At 41.4% G+C, this 21,354-nt stretch overlaps 1 protein-coding gene across 2 annotated transcripts in view; it reads left to right on the top strand.

Annotated features, from left to right (window-relative positions):
- The first annotated feature begins 1,369 nt into the window (after window positions 1-1,369).
- NDNF (neuron derived neurotrophic factor) overlaps window positions 1,370-21,354 on the top strand; it is a 37,602-nt gene continuing 17,617 nt past the window's right edge. Inside the window, exon 1 of one of the 2 annotated variants that reach the window (XM_074341497.1) lies at window positions 1,370-1,513. The gene's annotated coding sequence lies outside the window, so the exon portion shown is untranslated. Of the gene's footprint in view, window positions 1,514-1,830; window positions 2,397-21,354 lie in introns of those variants that run through there. The other variant, XM_010952593.3, reaches the window with a different exon arrangement.

A 21,354-nucleotide genomic window follows, 5' to 3' on the forward strand; every position in this document is an offset into this window, starting at 1 on the left:
TGCTTCCAGAGGTAACTTTCCAAAACTCACATTTGATGACATTTAAAAGCCTTCAAATCTGTCCCTGTTTAATACCCTTAGTAGTAGCACCTTCCAAAAGTTCTGGCTCTTTGGGCCTGTAGCGCCTGGTGTGGCCTGGCCTTGCTCAGTCCAGCAGCAATCCAGCCACAGCTAGCTTCTCCCAGTTCCCAGGACACACTGTACACTTTGAAATTTTTCCTACCTTTCCACTTGCTTCTCTTTGTGGAAGTGCTTTCCTCCCCCTTTCTTGTTTGCCTGGCATTCTCTTCCTCATTAGAACTCTGCACTGAAATTTCTACCAAGAGTACCTTCTAAAGGGACGTTAGCTGTTTCCTTTTCCATGCCTCTGTGGGAACAAGCACAAACATACATTATAGCACTAATCATGTTTTCACTGATGCCTCTGTCTCCTCATCAGGCTGTGAACGCCCTAAAGGCCAGCACTATGTCTTACCTTGAAATCTCAGCACCAAGCCATATATAGTACACAGTAGGCACCTAAGAAATGTTTGTTGATGAAGTCTCCAACGACTCATTTGAGGCCATATCTCATAAGTGCAGAAGTCACTACTCCAGATCTTCTGAGCAGAGATCCAAAGGTCCTTTTTCTCCCACCTCATTCTCTCATCTACTAAAAATGTTTGCACAGTGATCTCAATGTCCCTTTTAGCATTTAAAAATTCTAAGGCTTTTACAAAATGATTTTGTGGAGTATGATTGGTTTCATAAATCCACCTACTGCAGTGTTCTCATCTAGTAATCACAAAACTTCAGGAGCTGTGTTGGACTGCCCTCTATGACCAGGTATTCAACAAAACTACGACCTTGACAGGGTGGATTTTCATCTTATCTTCATTTCTTTGTGGCTATGAGAAGCAGGCAAGTATTTTCTCATTTTCTCATGGACGCTGTATCTTAATAAATCAAAAAATAAATTCAAGAGCCTAAACAACAGGAAACTATGTTTGCTGGAAACTAGGTTCACAGTAGTGAGAATGTGAGATCACTAAATCACTCAGGTTTTTTTCTTCTTTCTCCTAGGTTTTCCTGTGCCCAGGCCAGGTTGCTAATCAGGTAACTTCTTATCATAATTACCTAGTCAGTCTTAATGGCTTCACACACTCTGCTCTGTCTCTCTCTGGTCCAGTAGGGCCGTTCTTCAATTGTTAAAACAGCTGCTGAGTTTCAAACCAGAGAAGAAGGCTCGGAGTGCGCCGTGGGGGAGCGCTCCCCGAGTGACGGCTGTGATAGGCAGGCGGCCGGGTGAAAAGTGGGACAAGAATGCACAGTTTGCACACTCTGCTTTCAGCCTCCAACCTTCTCAGTTTAGCTCGTCTCCCCACCTCACTCCCTAATCAACCTGCGTTCCCCCGTTATTGTGCAGCCGGGTCTCCCTGACAGCGCGATGGTCCCGAGTACGCCTCTCCCTGGGTTTTGTAGCTTGAGGGGGTCTCGGCGGGCCTCCCTCGCCTTCCCTGCGCCTGGCTGGGAGGTAAGGATGGGAGTATGCCCTCCGCGATGCCGCCCGCGAGGGTCCCTGTTTGAAGAGCGCTGGGTCGCAGTGTGTGTGTGTGTGTGTGTGTGTGTGTGTGTGTGTGTGTGTGTGTGTGTGTGTGTGTGTGTGTGTGTGTGTGTGTGTGTGTGTGTGTGTGTGTGTGTGTGTGTGTGTGTGTGTGTGTGTTCGCGCGCGCGCGCGCGGTGGCGCGCAGCGGGAGGGAAGGAGGAACTGAGCGGGAGGCAGTGGGCAGAGAAGGGAGGGGGAGGGCGGGCAGCGGTGGGGCGGGAGGGGGAGCGGCTCTGGGCTTCAGCTGTGACACTCGGGAGCGATCACACACTCCCCGCTCGGAGCCGAGAGAGAGCGGAGCGAACCAAGCCGCGCACACGCCGCTGCCGCCCAGTGCGCCCGGCTCTCCCTGAGCGGCGCTCCAGCCTGGAGCGGGTGCCCCGAGCGGCCACCCGCCCAGCCCGGGCCAGCTCAGCTCCGCGCTGCAGCATCCTCCAGCCGCCAGGTCCCCGCACGCTCCCCGCCTTTTAAAAGGACCTCCCGCCGCTTCCTGGCTCTGCCCCGGGATCCCCCAGTCCCGCGCTCCTCCTTGCTCCACTTCGCAGCAACTTCGGCGGCCGCGCGCCACCAGCTCTTGCCCGCCTTTGAAGTTTGCGACGTCGGCCGCAAAGTTGGGACACTTAGGCCGGTTTAATTTTTCTCTTTTAACTGCGTCCTCTACCCTACCACCCCCCACCCCAAGTCCCTTTGGTTCCTGAGTACTGGTGCTTAGCATCTTGGCCGGAGCCGGGGACTTGGACTGTTTCGCACGCCACACCTCGGGGAGGGATATTTCCTCTTCCCTCCCAGGAAAAACAAACATTTTTTTAAGGTAAGTAGCGAGAGGAAAGCAAACCCCGACGTCCCGACGCCTTAGCCCGCCACCCGAGACCTGACACAAGGAGCGTTCACACTCGAGGGCTCATCTGGGATGTGGGGGGTGGAGGCGCAGGTCCCCTAACTCGGCGGGGCCCCGCTAGGTTCTCGGTCACCGCTGGGCGAGACCGTTGGATCCCGAGGAGCCGAAAGCGTGCGGGTATTGGAACTGATCTCCCTCGGTTCTCCAGACTGGTTTGGTGGCTGAGCGGTCCCAGCGGTTTTAGGAGGAGGTGGAGAGACAGTGCACGGGCCGGGGCCACAGGGTCCGGTACCCAGGGTGCGGTGGAGTCCGGGGAGCCGCAGAGCCCTTATCCTCTACTTGGCCTGGACATTTTCTTTGCCCGTCTGCTAGAGGGCTGCTGCCTCCCTCTCCGGGTTCATGCCCTCTGCCCGCCGCTGGAGAAAGTCTGTGAGACTGGGGTCTTGCAGGGCGCGACTGCGTGTGAGGCGAAAAGCCGGGGGTCTGTACAGCGCGCGGGGTTCGCCCACGGGCAGGGAGCGCGAGGGTTCCTGGCGGGCGGTCCCAAGCCGCGCACTCCTGGGCGCTAGGCTCTCTCTCTGCGCTGCCAGGCCGACCCCCTACCGCTCTGGGTCCTCATTTGTCCCCTGTGTGGTGGGCGAGCATCTTTAAAGAAACTTCCTCGAGCTGAGCAGGGTGGCCTGGGACCGGATCCTACTTTTGCCGGGAAAGCAGAGCAGCTGCCGAGCGGACACTCCTTCCCGCCCCAAACGGAGCAACAGGGCGTCACGCCCTAACCTGGTCTGCGCGGGAGTTGGGGTTCTTTCTAGTGCGTGCTCCCTTTAGGACTGAAGTCAGGGCGGACCCGACATTCAGGATCCGAACCAGTAGTTCCAAGTCCCAGCTGTTCTCTTGGGGCACTTCACAAACCTCTGATTTTGGGGTGCGGTTTCGGTTCATTGCGCTCCCTGTTGCCCCCTCCCCACTGTGCATTCCCGCATCCCGCCCCCGGAGGTCTAGGCGGGAGAATTCCCGCAGCCCCCTGCACCCGCTGCGTGCGGGTCACCGAAATCCTTGGAGTTTTCTGCCGGCACCTTCGCGCTGCCGCTGAGCTGTCCTTCCGGCCCGGTCGAGGTTCCCCTCGCGGTCCCCTTCGGGGCGCTGTCCATCTGCTCTGGGTACAAGTAGCTCCCTGAAACCAAGACCTTGAGCGGGAAATGAACCTGAGAAAATGTTTCTGGGTTGGTTTGTGTATTTTTTAACAGAGTTCTTTTTTTATCAACTTAGTTGGGTTGCAAATTTGTTTACTTCTCATCTCGGTCCCGCTAAATCACACACACTATATGTATTTTTTTCATTTCTTTGCTGATCTCTCCGAACACACTACCCTCTCTTCCCCCCTCCACCCCTCCTCCTCCTGCCTCGCTTCCTGAACCCTTTTTCTTCTCTGAAGGAGGGAATCTCCGCACCTCCTCCTCTCCTCCTCCCACCCGGTCCCTGAGCGGCTGTGAGAAACAGGGGAGTCGTCAATGGAAATAAATAGGACCCCGCTCCATTCTCCGCCCCCTTCAAACAAGTAAAATCCTCCTGGGCTCGCAGAAGTAGAGATAAAACATCCCTCCCGAGGGAGCGGTTGTGAGGATTTGATGGGGTTGAATTGTTTTATTATCCTGAAAGACGTGATGGATGGATGCGAGAGCAAATATGCCTACAGAGCAGAGTGTATTGAGGGCGATCGGTATTTATTATTACTCATTATTGTTTATTAAGAGCGATAATAAGGCCGTAACCTTAGCTGAACACTGTGTTTATATTTGGTTTTGATTTTATGTCGGTCTCTTATTACAGTGGTTTCAGAAAGTGAAAACACCAAAAGGGTATTAATTCCTCACACTCACTCTGCATATGGAATTAATCAAATGTCAAAAAGATACTGTCATTTTACCAAGTTTTAACCCATGAACTTTTATAAGGTTGCAGTCTTTTAAATGTCCTCATTTGCCTCAGTCTGTCTCCTTAAAGTTCAAAAAACTTGGCAACATAATTAATTATGGTCCCAATTCCCATTTTCAATCTAAACCTATATTCAGGATTATATTAAAATATCCCATCACTTATCCTTTAAAAGTGATGGAACTCTGATGAGTTTAAATTCTTGGGAGGGGGGCTGGGAATGAGGGGCCCAGAAGTTAGATTTCTCTCAAAAATCCTTCCCTTCTTCCTTTAAAGAAAGAAATTACAAATGTTTTCTTTGCACAGTTCTCAACTTTAGTGAATGTACTTAATCTTTACCACACACTCGAAACATAACAGCTAGCAGCTTTGTCTGTATTGTTTTCATTTTTATGTCAGGATGTTTTATTCATTAAACCTGCATGTTGAAGTCGCAGGCTCAGCGTGTCAATTAACACTCTATTTTAATTAGTAACTATCATAAAAAAAGAAGCTAGAACTCTGTAATGGGCCTAAATTGCTATGAATTATGTGTGGTTTAAATTATGCATTTATTTCAGCAGAAATGAAACCATGAATAGAAAATATCTTTTAATCACTTGCAGATACGGCTTTTATCTCTTAAGATGTAACAAAATATATAATTGAGAAATATTCTTCTAAGAATGAGGGAAGCCCCCACCCTCCGTTTATTTGTCCTGGGTCTATTGAACATTCATGTGGTTAAGTATGAATGTTAAAGAGTAAAGAATAATAGCGAGCTGAGGGAATGCTGCATTACAAGTAGCCACCGTGGGTCAGTCTTCAGATAACTTAATGTAGCAACTTTCTCAAGTGGCTTCACGAACCTGAGGATTCAGACTGTAGTTATCTCACTTGGATTTATTGACCAGACTCTGCGTGGTATCTGGGGAAATGTGTGGGAAATCTCCAACAAAAGATTTGAAATGAAGAGGGGAAAGGTAGGAATAAAATGTATCTGTCTGTTGTTATCTTCCTATGTTCATTTCTATAGTAGTTCTAGGCAGTCTATCTAGAGGTCAGGATTTTTTATTTTAAAACCCAGTGTATTTTTGTTGTCACTGTTGTTAGGACAGAACGTATTTTTCATCGTGCTGAGATGGATGAGTAGATATTGCACATGGAACAGTTATGCCTGAATTAACAGATAGCAGAGGGGTAGTGTGAATTCCACATAATTTGCATTGATTGAAATTATTTTGATCTCTCTTCCTTGGTTTTCACAATGATTAGGTGGTTGATTCTAGTAACCAAGCAGGACTCTCTGACACTGTTTTTCCTCGCTGTCTTCTTATCAGGTGTTGCTTGGGGGTCAGTGCGTCCATAGTAGCAACCTGGTAATGAATGAAACTTACCAGGGTCAGTTGCCATCAGCCAGTCACCAGGAAGAAAGCATATTCTATAGTCATCTGTATTGGGTGAAAAAGGCAAGCATAACTTGCAAGAATCATTCCAATTATTCATTTGACCTTGAACCGATAACCAGTACCTCTAAATATTTATTTTGGGACGATTATTCTGAAGAATGTAATTTATTCTTTCCCATTGGTTTACAATCATTTAGTAGAAGCAACAGCTTAAAAAGTTATAGTTGAGTAGTCAATTACACCATGACTTTGCTTTGAAAACTGACTTTCAAATTAAAGTCCTCCAATACTTAAATATCCCATTTTAAAAATGCTTCGCAATTTAAATCCTGAAGTGACGCTAAATTCTGCTTTATTTTTCCAGGATATTACCATACAAATTGATACTTAGGATACTCGATGCTTCCACATGTTAATTTCCACCTTGGAAGGAAAATAAATACTATTATTGTAGTTATTGTGGTTTAAAAAAAAATCACATAGTATGACATGAAAAAACAGAACTGCTAATATTTTATTGACTCACATAGTGGTATGTTGACCATAAATTCAGTTACATTGCGGAGAAAACCAGCACCATTTTAGTGTGGGTCTTTGTTTGTTTGGATGTGTACAAATTCGTGTACTTCTTGCTACTTCTTAGATGACACTTGGCATTTGCTGTACCACCAGTCCCCAAACCAGTATCAGAAGCAGGGTGTTCTTGGCTGCTTACTTCCTGAACACACTTCTTAAACCCAAAGATGTTATATCCACATCTTCCCCCTTCCTTTTGGTATTTACCAAAAACTGCAGACCAATAAATCCACACATTTTAGTCTTTTGAAATATTTGGAACATATGAAATATACACTTTTAATTCACCTGAAGCTTTTAAAATAAGATATTTCTTGCTTTGCATCTTAAAAAGTAAGAGTAAGCTATTTGATCAGTATAGAATAAAAGCAAATTAGTAATATGTTTCTGCAGACCTTTCCCTTCGGGATAAAGAAACAAATTTGACCACAGAACAGCTGGATACTGGGTCCTGTTACAATACCAATTTTTTAAAGGACTCACTGAGCTAGATTTGATTTAAACTTCACTTTAATGTCCGCAGACCTCAAGTTTATAAGTATAGAAACTTCCAAGATTACATGTTATTATTCCTTCAATAAGTTCCGGATCCTTTGGAAACTGATTTATTTTAGTAAGTCGGTGAATAGTTTTTGGTTTTCATTCGTCAATTTTTTCTTGTAGCAAATTTGGACATGACATATATTTAATGTTTCATATATTTCTCAAGTATTTATTTTTAGTTTCACTTGTGAAAACACTGAAATGAATCTTCACTTTGAAAAAGAAAAATATGGCAGCATATGTATAGTTAACTTATCAAATGTCTCTTTTAATTATCCTTTTGAAAGATTTTTCTGCCTTTTATATAGTCTTAAGAAAAGAAAAAAACATTTTTAGAAATAATGGGGTTACATAAAGTTTGGAAAAAACTCAACAAAAACATGATTGCACATGATTGGAAATCAACTCATTTGAGTGGAACTCTTAGACACTTCCTCTGCAGTGTGGAAAATTTAAATTTAATGATCAAATGACAAAAATCAAGTTAGCAACGTGCGCTCCTGTCTGTTTTCTAGTTGAAACGCTCAGCCAATATCATGAATAGTGGAGACGGATAGAAGTAAGTTTCTATTAGTGTTTCTTCTCCCGAACATGAAATTGAGATAAACGCCCTCTTCTTCCAGCTGTGTGCTCAGAGAGCATATATTCCACAATCTAAAGACATAGCCAAAAAATATGGGCTATATTCAAATGGGTGTTTCATCAACAACAAAAAGGTATCATGATTATATCTTGTTGTTTGAGGCAACATCCCTATATACACACATCTAGATAAAATATGAGACTGAAATTCATCATTTTCTAAAATAAGTAGTAATGGCATAATTAGAAAGATTTATGAGGTATGATACTTTCTTTGGAAATCACCATGACTATTTTTAAAGTTACGGAAACTATGAAAAATTGTTTATATGCAAAGATAGACAATACCATCTCTAGCCAGTTGACAAACAAAATGAGGGGCAACATTGTGGTACTTACTTGGAGATATTATGTTTGAAAGGGAAAAATCTAATGTAAAAGGGCTTGACTTATTTAGGATTAATTTTTCCAATGTAGGTGCCTCTTGGTGTATAGATGGTTACAGTTTATAGCGCATCATTGTGAGAAGTAAACCCTAGCTATGCATTTGAACCTAGGCGGTGGCTTTGCCTACTCTCTTCTGTTCAGGTTATATGTGCTCTAAGCCCATAGGCATTGCCAGGTGTAACATTATGTATTTTGTTGCAGCAATAAAATGTGTTTCTGATTAAATTATCAGAGGCATACCAAAATACACACACACAAACATAATGTACTTGATCATTTTTAGTTATCTTGTTTAAAATACACTTAAAGGTAAATAATAAACACTAGTATATATATCACAATTTAAATCTAAATAATGTTCATATGTTGATAGCACTCAATGAATGTTGTAATATCGTATTAAATTACAGCCATCACTAAAATTCACTGATCTTATCAAAAGCTTCAAATCGGGATTGATTCAGAAGTAACTAGATCCTGTAATTGAAGAGAGATTTCTTGCCAGCAGTGGTGACAGAGATCAGAAACAGCAGTGCTGGCTAAAACACCTAGCAAACTGAGGGAAAAAAGCCCTCACTTTTCTTTTGGCCTCTCCTAAATCTCAGATATCTGAGTTCTAGGGCTGATCCTTCAAAGTTTGCTACAATTGCCATGAAAATATATTACCTTTGAAGGAAAATAGAACTGCCTCTTAAAAATAGGAGATACAAATTTAACCCTCTAGCAATCGCAGTACCAGGATTAACGCTACTAGCAGATGAGCTAACAAGACAGGTCCCATGAGAGATGGCCCGAGAGTTACAGGGACCCTGCCCCAAATATCACCACGGTCTTTCATGGTACTAAAATGCCACCTGAAAAAAGATGATTTTTAAAAAAAATTTTTTAAAGTGATTTAGTTTTTCAATGTCCCCTGTATATATGAAGTTACCCCGGGATGAGAAACATGGTAAGCTGCAGTTGGCTAATATCTTCCAAAGATGTTAATAGCTAGTTAAAGCCAAAAACTAGTTGAAGACAGAATTTTAGGGCAGGGTGATATGTATCTTGGGCTCTCTTAGCCTCTCCTTCTTTAGAGTGTCTACCTTTAGTATATACCTGGTCTCTGTTCTCTTCCTCTGGTAGTTGATTCTCGGTTTCTTATATTCTAGTACAAGTTATACCCAGGGCCAGCTTCATGGGATGCACTTAGGAGAGGCCTCTGTGCTCCGTTGAATACTCTGCTATTGCCATCTTGAAATTCTTAAATTTTGAACAAGAGATCTTGCACTGGGTCCCACAAATTATGTGACTCACCGCCATTCTACTTTGGTATGAGTTTAAGAGAGAATTTTGATGTCCGGGAATTGGAAAGGACATTTGAGATTATCTTTGCAAGGTTAGGTCCAGTGAGTATTTGATTTAAAAATACGTCTTTTAACTAAAATGAAAGATACAGGATACTCTTTTAAACAACTGAGGTAGAGGTTTCCCATTGCCTCTAAAATTATACTTAATAGTTATCCAGCTTCTAATAGTGTCAGTCTTGTAAAGCAGAAGTCCCTAAGATAGAGTGTCCTCTTTGCCTCATTACAATGCACACGATGTCTCATTATGATGAAAGAAGAAAATATCATAGAAAATGTTCTATTTATATTTACTTTTATGTATAAATAAGGGAAATAAGTTTTGTTAATATTATTTACTAAATCTGTTGACAAAGGTACTCTTACTCAGCATAGCAGATGGTCACTGAACAATAAAAAAAATGGCAGAGGTGATGGCTTCTATGAAGTACAAATATTACAAGTGAAAATGATGACATTCTCATCAGCTCTTATAGGAATCAGCCCTGCCCACAAATGAACCAGAAAAAGATTCAAAGTATACAGATTTCATCTGTTATAATTAACTATGATATTCATCTCAGTATAGAATGCCTTAAATTGTTTAATATAAATGAAATATATATGTATTTTATATATATATATATATATATATATATATATTTTTTTTTTTTTTTTTTAAGCACAATTCTAAGAGATTTGGAGACAACACATTACAGAGCCAGGGGTCTTAAAAGGAGGTAAACAGGAAGCTGACAGAGCCCTCAATTAAATTTGCTACCGCTATCTTCAAGAGTATTCTTAGTTATTTGTATAAACATTTCATAATCCCTCTGTTGTCAATAATTAGATATTGTATGCCATTATGTTCAGAAAATTCCATTATTCTAACAGTTAAAAAAAACTTACCATCCAATAACTTAACCTTCTTAACAGTCTCATACAAATGTATATTGTGCATTTTGTGTTACATTTTGAAATTTTTATTTGAAATTTTGTTGGTTTTCAGTGAAGTTGTCAGTTATTAATTTGTGTTACAGTTGTTTCTGTGCTTTGGATTTCACAATGTGAATGGAAAAGTTTCTATTTATTAGTATTATTACAACCCTGGATTATTTACAAGGTATTTCCACATCCATCATTTTCCTTAATCTTTACAGGAATCCAGTGAGGAAGTTATTATATCCTGCTACTCCTGAGAAATCTGAGACTCAGTTTTGCATAAAAGACTTACCTAAACTCACAGACTTTTAAAATCAAGTGCTAACTCTTTGGTTTCAGAAGCAAAATTGATGGAAATGTCTAAAATTTTTAAATTGAGATTAATTGCCAAATTAATTTGCAAGGACACAACTTGCTTAGAATTTTTTTTTTACAATTTAATGATTCAAAAATATCATTAATTTAGTCTAAATCCACAAGATCTTAATCATAGGATGCTACGTGTTACCTGTTTTTTGTTTTGATAATAATTAACTTATTAGGGAATTTTTTATGGGAAATAATTACATTTTCCACTTTAAATCACTATTTAAGGTCATGATTAAACAACTTGTCTTGTCTTAAACATTCTAGTTTAAAATAACACGAAGGTGGAGCAAGGATAAATAGATAAATAACGCCCCACACCTGTCCTTCTAGGAAGTTAAAGGCTTTTATCTTAATAGGAATTTTTGGAAGTGAGATGGGATATCAATTTCTGACTATCTTTAATTGCTGGTGTAAGTCTCCCTTGCTGCCTCACATCCCCAACCACTGTTTGCACAGATCCTACCCCAGTCACAAAAGGCAAAGTAGTCCGTCACTGTGCTTTAGTAAGTCTACATACAGCTGTGGAATCGATTCTTGAAGGCAAACCTCTTTTCCCTTCTTCAGCTCTCGTCTTAATTAGTCCCCTTGACCAGCCATTCAAACCTGGGTGTTAAAATGCCCTAAAGTACACTATGTGCTGAGTCTGATGTGTATGTGCATGAGCCTGTGTGTGTGTGTGTGTGTGTGTGTGTGTGTGTGTGTGTGTAACATACAAAAGCTTTAACATACTTTAGAGACAAGTTGTCTGGAAAAGGAAATAATAAAACATATTCTTCTCCAAAAGTAGAATCAAATAAAAAAATCTGGGATTAGAAAATGAGTTAAAAGTTTATTAGAGAAACCTATTCCAATTATATGTGGTAGGTACAATATTAAAAAATCAGTAGGCTTTGGAACCCCTTTTTAAATTAGTAGTAACTAATAGTAATTCAGGTCTGCAGTTATTTTATTATTCCATTAACAATATGACATTTTTGAGAGGTAAGATTGGAAGTTAGATCAGTTCTAAGATCTTTTAAATACATTATTTTTTAAAAAGTTGGATGAGAGTATATATTTCAATGGAATAATGAGAGCTGTTATAGACACCTATAATAGGATATTCCAAAAATTCTAAAAGTTTATAGTCCTTTAAAATACAATGAGGAATAAGCAAGTTCACACAATGAAAGGATTTATACAGAGACACGCATATTAACACTTCAGCCACCAAATTCAGTCTATAATTGAAAACTCTACATTTAAAATGTATTCACACCTTCCAGAGCAGCAACCACAAAGAGGCAGTTTGGAAGCATCTTTTCCTCTTGGCAGGTTCTGTCTTGTAATGAGCGTTGAACATCGTTGACCCCCCAACACTCACCAGCTGCAGCCTTTCCTTAATGCTTCCCTTAAAAAGTTTTTAAAAGGAATAAAAACCACACCTAACTATATATCTTACTTTTGGAGGGGAATGGAATGAAATAATTGTGGATCTGAATTCCCATACTGGGTCAGTTATTTTGTGGTTTGCCATGTCTCTAATTGTTGTCGGCTTATGTTTGTATTATTTCATCATAATTTGCTATAATCTCTTCATGAAAAGTGACTCTGGGGTCTGTCCGCATTGTCTGCCTTTTGAGTGTCCTGTTCTTTAATCATCTCTTAATCCAGAAATAATAATGCAGAACATCCCAGGAACTGAGCCTAATCCTCCACTCTCTAATCTCAACACGTGCATCTTAAATCCTTCGCTAGATCTAGTGCCTAAGAAGCCTGAGCACACTCACCTTTGTATCAGTTTTAATCCAGCTTTGTTCATCAGGCAATATTGATGTCCTCAGATAAGGCGTATCAAGGCTAAAATAGAGAATATTAGAGTTTCCTACTGTTTACATGATTGTTTTAAAAAACCCAACCTCTTGGCCTTTCCTCTGTGTTTCTAGTCAGTCTTTAATTAAAGAGGAACTTAACCTTTTACCTGATAGATTTGGTGAATAAAGTGAGAATAATCTGATGCTGAAACTCCTTCTCATATCTCTGTTTTAAGAGCAAGTCAAAACGTATCTCTTTTGCTGTTGAATAAAATTTTGCAACTAGCTTGAGAAGCTGGTTTATAGTTTTGTAAAGAAATAGAAACTTTTTTTACTTTTAAAAGAGTATTCACATCTACAATTTTTAATCTCAAAACAACTCTGGGAATAATTGGCTCCATTTTGTAGATGAGGAAACTGAGACTCAAAGAGATTAAGAGACTTGCTCAAAGTATAAAAGCCAAAATTGTTCAGTCAGAACTTCTTCAGTTCAGATCTCCTTACTCTATGGCCAGTGATTGTTTCCTATTTTAGATAGAAATTTTGGCAGCCTCCCCAAACTTGACTGAATAAATGAATACATACATAAAAATTAAACGACAGGGGAGAATGGAAAAGAGTAAAGAACGAACCAAAAAATTAAATTCCAGATTGGTAAGAAAATCAATCCTGAATTGACAGGAACCCAAGATGTGGGGAGAGCTCATCTGAACAATGAGACAGGAGACAGAAGAGTGAGACAAAGAAAGACAGGAGATGTTCTCTAAACTACAAGATTGTCAGGAACCAGTGTCCTTCGAGGATATTATCTCATCTCTCCAAAGACACAGCTCGAAGTGTACAGTTTGTTTTTGGCCTTGGATTTTAAGACCAAACAGTTAGAAAACTTTAACTTAGTTCTTTTTACAAGAACAACATACGCATGTGCCCCTCTTTTTTCTTTTTTTCTGGATATAAGAATAATTTAGGGTTTAACCATTTTAGCTCTTTAAGGTCCCTGGTCCACCCATCTCCCTCATCTATCTTTGGACTATATTATCGTGAGTCTATTTATTTGTAAATTCCTCTTCTGATTTTTGTCCTGGGCTTTGTCTCTGGAGGCCACCTCAAATCCTCTTTGATAGCAGACAGGCTTGAATGCTGTCCTGTGAAAACAACTGCTGGGGAAGAAGGAGTAAAGCTTCCAGACCATCAGATATTTGGGAAAATATGGGATTGGATTCGTGGAATCAAATGCCACTTCCTCGTCTAGGGTATTTACTTTTCTATGGTCATATAGTAGATAATTTCTTCTTGATAGTATCTGATTTACTAGTCCTGTATTTGCCAACTCCAGTAAGTATATGAATAAATTAGAAAATTTGGTATAACTTTGAAAAAAACTCACAATTTCCCAAATGGTAAGTGGTCCACTAGTCCATTATTGGGCTTTAAGATAAACCTAGACATATTCCCCAGAGGGAATAATCCTGCCTGTCATTTTTTTTTAATGCAAAGAAGGTAGAGAGAAAAGAAAGCTGTGAAATCGTGAGGATATGATACTAATTCTCAAAGTAAAAGGATGAAAGGATGTAGACAATCTCTATTTCACCAAAGCTTCTCCCTAAATAGATGTTTAAATATTAAACTTTGGAAATGAATGAAAATTAGAAATCAGAGAATTCAAACAGTGAAAATCCTGGAGATGAAAATCGTAGTGCTGCTCGTACCAGATAACAGGATTGGGAGACACAGAGCTACCCCAAGTGCAGTCCTTGAATTACCAGCATCCCCATCTCCGGGGAGCTTGTTAGAAAGGATGAGACTCAGCGCCCACCCCAGATCTTTTGAATCAGAATCTGCATTTTACCAGAGAGTCTGGGTGATCGGTGTGCATGTTAAGGTTTGAGAAGCACTGGTCTATATCATTCCTATTCTCTGATCAGAACGTATCCCATCCAAACATATTTTTATGTGTTTACAGAGGAAAGAGGCCCTCCTGAGTAATGAACCATGTTATTCTACCAGAACATTCTTGTGTTCTGAAGGACAGAAGAAATGCATCCTTATGCTCAGCCCCTGCACCGCCCGGCACACACCATCTGTCTATGGCAGCTGTGCCCACAGGTGTCCATGATGTCCACCTCAAAAGCTTAAAGATACTCTTCCCAACATTTTAGGTGTCACACAATAACCTGTTATAAGTTTAGTGCTCATAAAATGGTCAAAAGCTTACAACATATTTCCTATTTAGCTTATATTATCTCTTGTGAAACAAATTCCATAAATCAGCAACACCAGCCAGTGTTGTTTTCATTTCCATTTGTTCATTACATACCCGGGAAGTGTTACGAGCACATGCTTGGTGTTGGGTTCTGTGATCAGCATCATCTCTGTTGTAGAGAGAGCACACATCCTTTCCACCCTGGGAGTGTCAAGGATACATACAAACAGAATTCAAAATGGTTTGCAAGAGAAATAGGAGCATAGAAAGTGCACAACTAAATTTCTCTGTGGTTGTAGATGGTGGAATCTTGAAGGAGTGGGAGTTTGCCCCCAGAGACACCCCCATGGTGTCCCTGCAAAGGAGGCAGAAGCAGGTGCTGGGAATGTGAGCAGAGCGTGGGGGAGTTGTAGGAAGAGAGTTTGTAGAGCGAGTAGTGACGTCAAGGACCCCGCATGCGTGGTTTTCATTCTCTACTTCATGGGAAGCATCTAAGCGTTTGTGTTTTTTTTAAAAGAGTGAAACAGGTTTTGTTTATAAAGGGAACAATGCAGTATGTGTAGAACGATTGAGGAGAGATGTGGGAAGTGGGTATGAGAGCACTTAGGGGAGATGCAGCAAATGGACAATTGGAGGCGTTAGCTGTTTGGACAGAGAAGAGGGAACAACTTTGAGAGAGTCTGCAGCAGGTACATTGGCAATTTATGATGGATATCAGGACATGGGGCTGGGAAAATCACAGGATATTGAGGTTCCTCGTTTAGCAGCTGACAGGATTGCGCTGCTGAGGTGATCCTACCGTGCACTGACTTCAAGGTAGCCCTTCAGTTGGGGGAGGGTGTAGCTCAATGGTAGAGTGCATACCTGGCATGCACAAGGTCCTGGGTTCAATCTCCAGCACCACTATTAAAAATAAATACATTAATAAGCCTAATTACAAACCCCCTACCAAAAACAAACAAACAAAATGTAGTAAAGATAGCCCTTCATCAACCTAACCAGGAGCTACTGTTCCACTTCAGGTAACAAACATGGAAACCAAGACTTGGAGTGATTCCGCTAACTTAGTCACAATGATACTGAGGTTTTCTGACAGAGGAAGGAACAGGGCCCAGGTTCAGATTCCAGCCTGGCTCCTGAGTCTGGCTTGGTGAGGCTGCTCCACACCACTGAGGGTTAGATGTCTGGGAAAGGAAGGAAAATGGGTTTGCAGCTAGCAGTCAGCCTGGGGGCTTTAGCCAACAGCCACCTCCAACTTCCTTGCGTAGTCCAGAATGTTGAGGGATTTTTTTTCTGAAGGGCAACATTTCAGATTACTTTACTCTCTGCCATAAGCTTCTTTTTTGTTTGTTTGTTTTTTGTTTATATATATATATATTTACTACAGTATAGTCAGTTTACAATGTTGTGTTAATTTCTGGTGGACAGCATAGTGATTCAGTTTTATATATATATATATATATATATATATATATATATATATATATATATATATATATATATAAATAAACTTTTTTATATATATATATATAAACTTTTTGTATATATGTAAAATATATATATATTCCTTTTCATATTCTTTTCCATTATAGGCTATTGCAAGGTATTGAATATAGTTCCCTGTGCTATATGGTAGGACTCTGCTGTTCATCTATTTTATATATAGCAGTTAGTATCTGCAAATCTCAAATTCCCAATTTATCCCTCCACCCTACCTTTCCCTTCTGTAACCATTTGTTTTCTATGTCTGTGAGTCTGTTTCTGCGTTGTAAATAAGTTCACTTTTCTCATTTTTTTTAGATTCCACATATAAATGGTTTAATTTCTCCCTCTGGCTTACTTCACTTAGTATGACAATCTCCAGGTCCATCCATGTTGCTGCAATTGGCATTATTTTATTCGTTTTTATGGCTGAGTAGTATCCCATTGTATAAATATACCACAGCTTCTTTATCCAGTCATCTGTCAGTAGACAGTTAAGCTGTTTCCATGTCTTGGCTATTGTAAATAGTGCTGCTGTGAACATTGGGGTGCATGCCTCTTTTCAGATTAGAGTTCCCTCTGGATATATGCCCAGGAGTGGGATTGCTGGATCATATGGTAAGTCTATTTTTAGTTTTTAAAGGAATTTCCACACTGTTTTCCATAATGGCTGCACCAAACTACATTCCACCAACAGTAATGGTATAATTAAGCAAATTTTTATTTAGTGCCTACTTTGTACAAGGACTTTAAAAAGTCTATGGAGAGGGTGAGTAAAAAGTAATTTTTGTCTAAGGGGCACTTATTTGAGTAAACTCATGTTATGCAAGCCTCTTGAAGAGCTTTTTTGGGGACAAGAAAAAATATAAAAATAGCTATAATTCAAGTGAGATAAGAGTGTACAGAAGAATCAGTCTCTGGTTTCACCAGAGGACGATGATTCTGCCTCATTCGCCTCTGAGGTCCCCAGGGAACTTGCAATAGGCACTTAATAAACACTAGCTCCCTTCCTGACAGTGCACAGAGAGCTCAGATAACAGACCGTCTAAGTAAACACCACACTGCTGCAATCCTATTAAGACTCTCCCTGGGGAAAGTCAGGCAGCATCCTTACTCTGTCAGAACACCTCCTGCTTTTTAAACTGCTCTGTTCAGTTTAAGGGCTTATCAGATAAGTCTAATTTTACTGAGTCCCAGGATCTTTTTCTCCGTAATGCTGTGCCAGCCCCTGGGACTAGCTGGGCTAGCCAGAGCACTTCTAATCCCTCTTTCATCTGATAATGGACCTTAAAACATCTGCTGTTACCACCCTTTCTAGCTTCCCCTGGGTTTAACATTGGCCAGTCCTTCCTCACCTGATGAGACTGTCACTGGCTTTAGTGAGTCAGTGTTTTCTGGCCCCCAAGGCTTTCCAGAGTGTTCGTCTTGGTGGCTGAGGGCTGCAGCTAATGCACCGGTGAGGCAGGTTCCCAGATGTGAAGCCCAGGAGGTGAACTAGGTCCTCCCTGTCTGTCTCCCTCAGTCTCCTCATCTGTCAAAGGCCTCCTCTAGTTCTGTGACTCCCCCCCCCCCACCATGGCTTACCTTCTGCTCTTAAGTCCCTGCTAAAACGTCACTTCCTCAGAGAGGTCCTCCCTGACCACTCAGCATAGAAGGGCTCCGTCCCCCTAGATACCTCCTCTCTGGGGCTCCCCTCCAGATGCTTTGCCTGTTTCATTTTCATCATAGTGCTGCTGCTCTCTGCAGTCCTTACACCTACTCCTTGACTTGTTCGTCTCTTGTACCCGCTGAAGAGTAGGCTCTGCAAGCGTGAGAACTTCCCGCGCACATCTTGTTCACGACCGTATTTCCAGACCTCATGCAGTGCCCAGCACAGAGTAAGGCCCAATAAATGAATCAGCAATCAACTCTGCAATTCCATCCTGCTTGCTCTCTTAAAGTAAGTTTCTGTTGTCGCTGCCTTGTGGGTGAGTATTGCTTTTTATGACATCACTAGAAGCACAGTTAAAATCTCGGTTAGTATCTCTAGAATCTTTTAGGATTTCTTTGATCAAAACTTATGGAAGACACAGCCCCTGTGTTCAGCAGACATAGCAGGCAGAATCGTCCAAAGCAAGTTTTAAAACCAGGTTTGTCATGAGAACAGGAATATCTTTTGAACTTGAATAATTGGAGTACCTGGCTTTCCTAGTGTGATGAGTAGAACCCAAAAAGCCTCTCAGATGTTAAAGTTCCTTTGAGAAGGTAGCATGTCTGCCCTGAGATAGAGGGTAAGTACATAAAAAGTCAGAGTTGCTGCTGATGGATGAGTGAACAGACTGATCATCTTTTAGAGCCTTTTGTTCCTGCTACAGTATTTTGCTTTCATCTTTTCCTTGCATCCTTGCTATCATGAATGTACCAAACCAGTAATGAGCCGACATGTGTTCTACAAAATATCTGAAAAGATAGCTAATTTTTCTCCTTTACACTATTATACCTCAGAGCTTGGTCTCTGTCCTAATGACCCTGCCGGGGTCACATCTTTGTTGATTGCGTTTTCCTGCCTGTCAGGGAGCTCAGTGCCTGCCTCTCCCTTGCCCACGTCTGTGTAGTCCACCTCGTTCTCAGATTATCCCACTGTTTTAGGATTCCTCTGTTGGGGGTGCTGCTGGCCAGAAAAGGGCCTGGTAGCATCCGTTACATGACATCTGGCAGATGTGGGTTCATCAGAAGGTTCGTAAGTTTTATTTAAAGCCTGTCCATTTGGACACAGCTTATGAAGAAGTCTGGTCACAGATGCCAGTTGGCAATGTTTTCTTGTCAAATTTTCTTCATAACTTCTGTATCTATCGCTCTTAGTTTCTTGCTGATGTACCATACACAACCCCTTACAGAACTTTTGACAAATGAGGTGGCCTCAAATATTTTGCATCCTCTCTTTTGAAACAGAAGTTCAAAGAAGCAACTACTGTGTGTGTGTGTGTGAGTGTATGTACGCTACCCTTCCCCAGTATGACACCTCGCCCGCATTCCCTCCGTCCAGCAGAGCCCATCTCCCACCGTGGCAACTGAAGTCAGTATTTTTGTATTTTCACCCCACACATCTTGCTGCGTCCCACTTTGGCCTGTGCTCCTTTCTTTGTCTCCTAACATGAAGAGAGCACCTTCCTCTTTTCTCCTCTTCTCGACTACTTTATCCAGTATCAGAATTCACTTTTAAAAACTGCACCTCAGATGACTAGCAATTCAAAACTTATTTGATGTCACCTGGGAATTCTGCTGGACTAATCTCCTTTCTCTCTGATTTCTTCCATCTCTTCATTCCTTATGTTTTGTCATTTTATTGTACCTGTGTTCCTAGAATCAAGGAGTTATCTTTGATTCCTCTCTTTCCCTCACTTTCTACTTACAACTCACCTGCGTTTTCTGGTGACCCCACCTGTAAAACGTACCCCGAATCCCTCCATTACTGTCCACCTCCTCCACGAAGTTGAACCATCAGCACGTCTACCATGGACAACTGCAACAGCCTTGCCTTCGTCTCATCTTTTTACTTTTATAGAGATGAGATTGGTTTGTGCTTTTACAATGATCTTTGCCCTAAAATCCATTTGCTACACAATAGGCAGAGTTTATTCCTAAAAAAAAAAACATGGACGGGATCCCGCTCCTGGCCTGCTTAAAGGGCCTGCCACCACACTCAGGACAGAATCCTACCTCCTTAGGACGGTTTGCAGAGCTGTATGTGATCTGCCCTTTGCCTTCCACCCTCCCCCTCACCCACTCTGTTCCGCACTGATTTCTTTTCCGCTCGGCAGTGCCCCAGGCCTAGTGTCACCTTAGGGCCTTTGCACCTGCTGTCTCTGTGCCCGAAATGCTCTTTTCCCTGACATTTGTTTCACTGGCTTCCTTTCCTTCATATCTCAGAGTCAATGTCATTTCCTCCAAGTTTCCTTCTCTAAACATGCCCTCTAAAGTGGCCGTCACCACATCGTCTTTCACACAGGTACACAGGTCTATTTTAATTCTCTGCATAGCAATGAATACCAGCCAACAGAGCGTTCTTATTTATGTATCTGTGAATGCACTGTCACCCCAACTAAAACATAGATTCAAGAGATCTTCCCTGTCCCCGGCAGAGTGCCTGGCACGTAGCAAGGACTCATTACACAAATGTTAAGTAAAAAAGTGAAAGAGTGACACAGACATTATAGGACTCTGGGGTCTGGGTGTGTCACTTTTGTCTTTCTAAGTAGATTATAAATTCCTAGGATGTTTCTTTTGAGCCCTCATATCACCCAGTTCAGTGTGGAATATGGAGTCAGTGCTTGGAAAATTCTTACTCTCTGAATTTCTAGCTCTTTTGACCATATTTAGTTTTTGGTATCCTAAGAAATCCATGGAGCAGCTTATAGAAAAGTTTCCCCCCTGGCTAACACAACTGTAAAAATATCAAATCTATATTGATATACTATAGTCCCGGCCTCCAGCAAGTCTACAACCACTCACCTCTAGTGCTTCCAAGGGAAGTAGAACTGGGTTCACATTAATATTCTTCTGTGCTGTTTCCAAGATTGTGGAAGCCCCCTGTGAAGGCTAACCCACAACAGTAGCCATTCAACATATAGAATGGATGGACATGTTTTCATAAAGGCAGATGGGTTTTTCTCCACTTCTGTCCTTAGCCTGTTCTTTCTTGTCTTAGAATTAGACACGGAGGAGCCCAAGTTGCATGTGTTCTTAGGGAACTTAGTTTCTGCCTTATGCTGTAAGAGATAGGATGAATGAAACGTAGACTCACGTTCACAACTCCCAGGTACCTTAGAGAACACCTGGGCCAACAAGCCACCAACATGGGTAGTTCTTCTGCCAATAGCAGAAGTGTCTTGACTCTCAGCCTGTGATTTTTTCCACGGAGCCATGCTTCCTGACCTTGGGGATAACGGGAGGGAAATTTTATGTGGAAAAGAGAATAGTGATCTTTGAGAAAGTAGCCTGTCTTGAAGAAATACTTGTCCTTGCCTCTGCAGTCTTTCCCTGTGAACCTGGGCAAGTGATGTGCAATTTTAAGAACCATCTTCAGAACCCTTCCCAGGAATTTCAGTAGAGACACAGATTGTAAACCATTAGACAATTATTTTTTTGCTAAGTTTTCCTGTCTTTTATAAAGGTAGATTTTGCATTTTTGGAACCTTCACAGTTAGTTCTCTGCTGCTCTCTCTTTGCCTCTGTACAAGAACATCTTCCTCCTCACTTCTTACTAGACCACTAATTCCTCCAGAAGAGAGGATGTGATGTATTACTGGCCCATCCTTCAGTGTCCAGCACATAGACGGTGCTCAACTGACATTTGTTTAACTCTTACTG

The sequence above is a fragment of the Camelus bactrianus genome, chromosome 2, assembly GCF_048773025.1.
Source record: "Camelus bactrianus isolate YW-2024 breed Bactrian camel chromosome 2, ASM4877302v1, whole genome shotgun sequence".
Classification (NCBI taxonomy): domain Eukaryota; kingdom Metazoa; phylum Chordata; class Mammalia; order Artiodactyla; family Camelidae; genus Camelus; species Camelus bactrianus.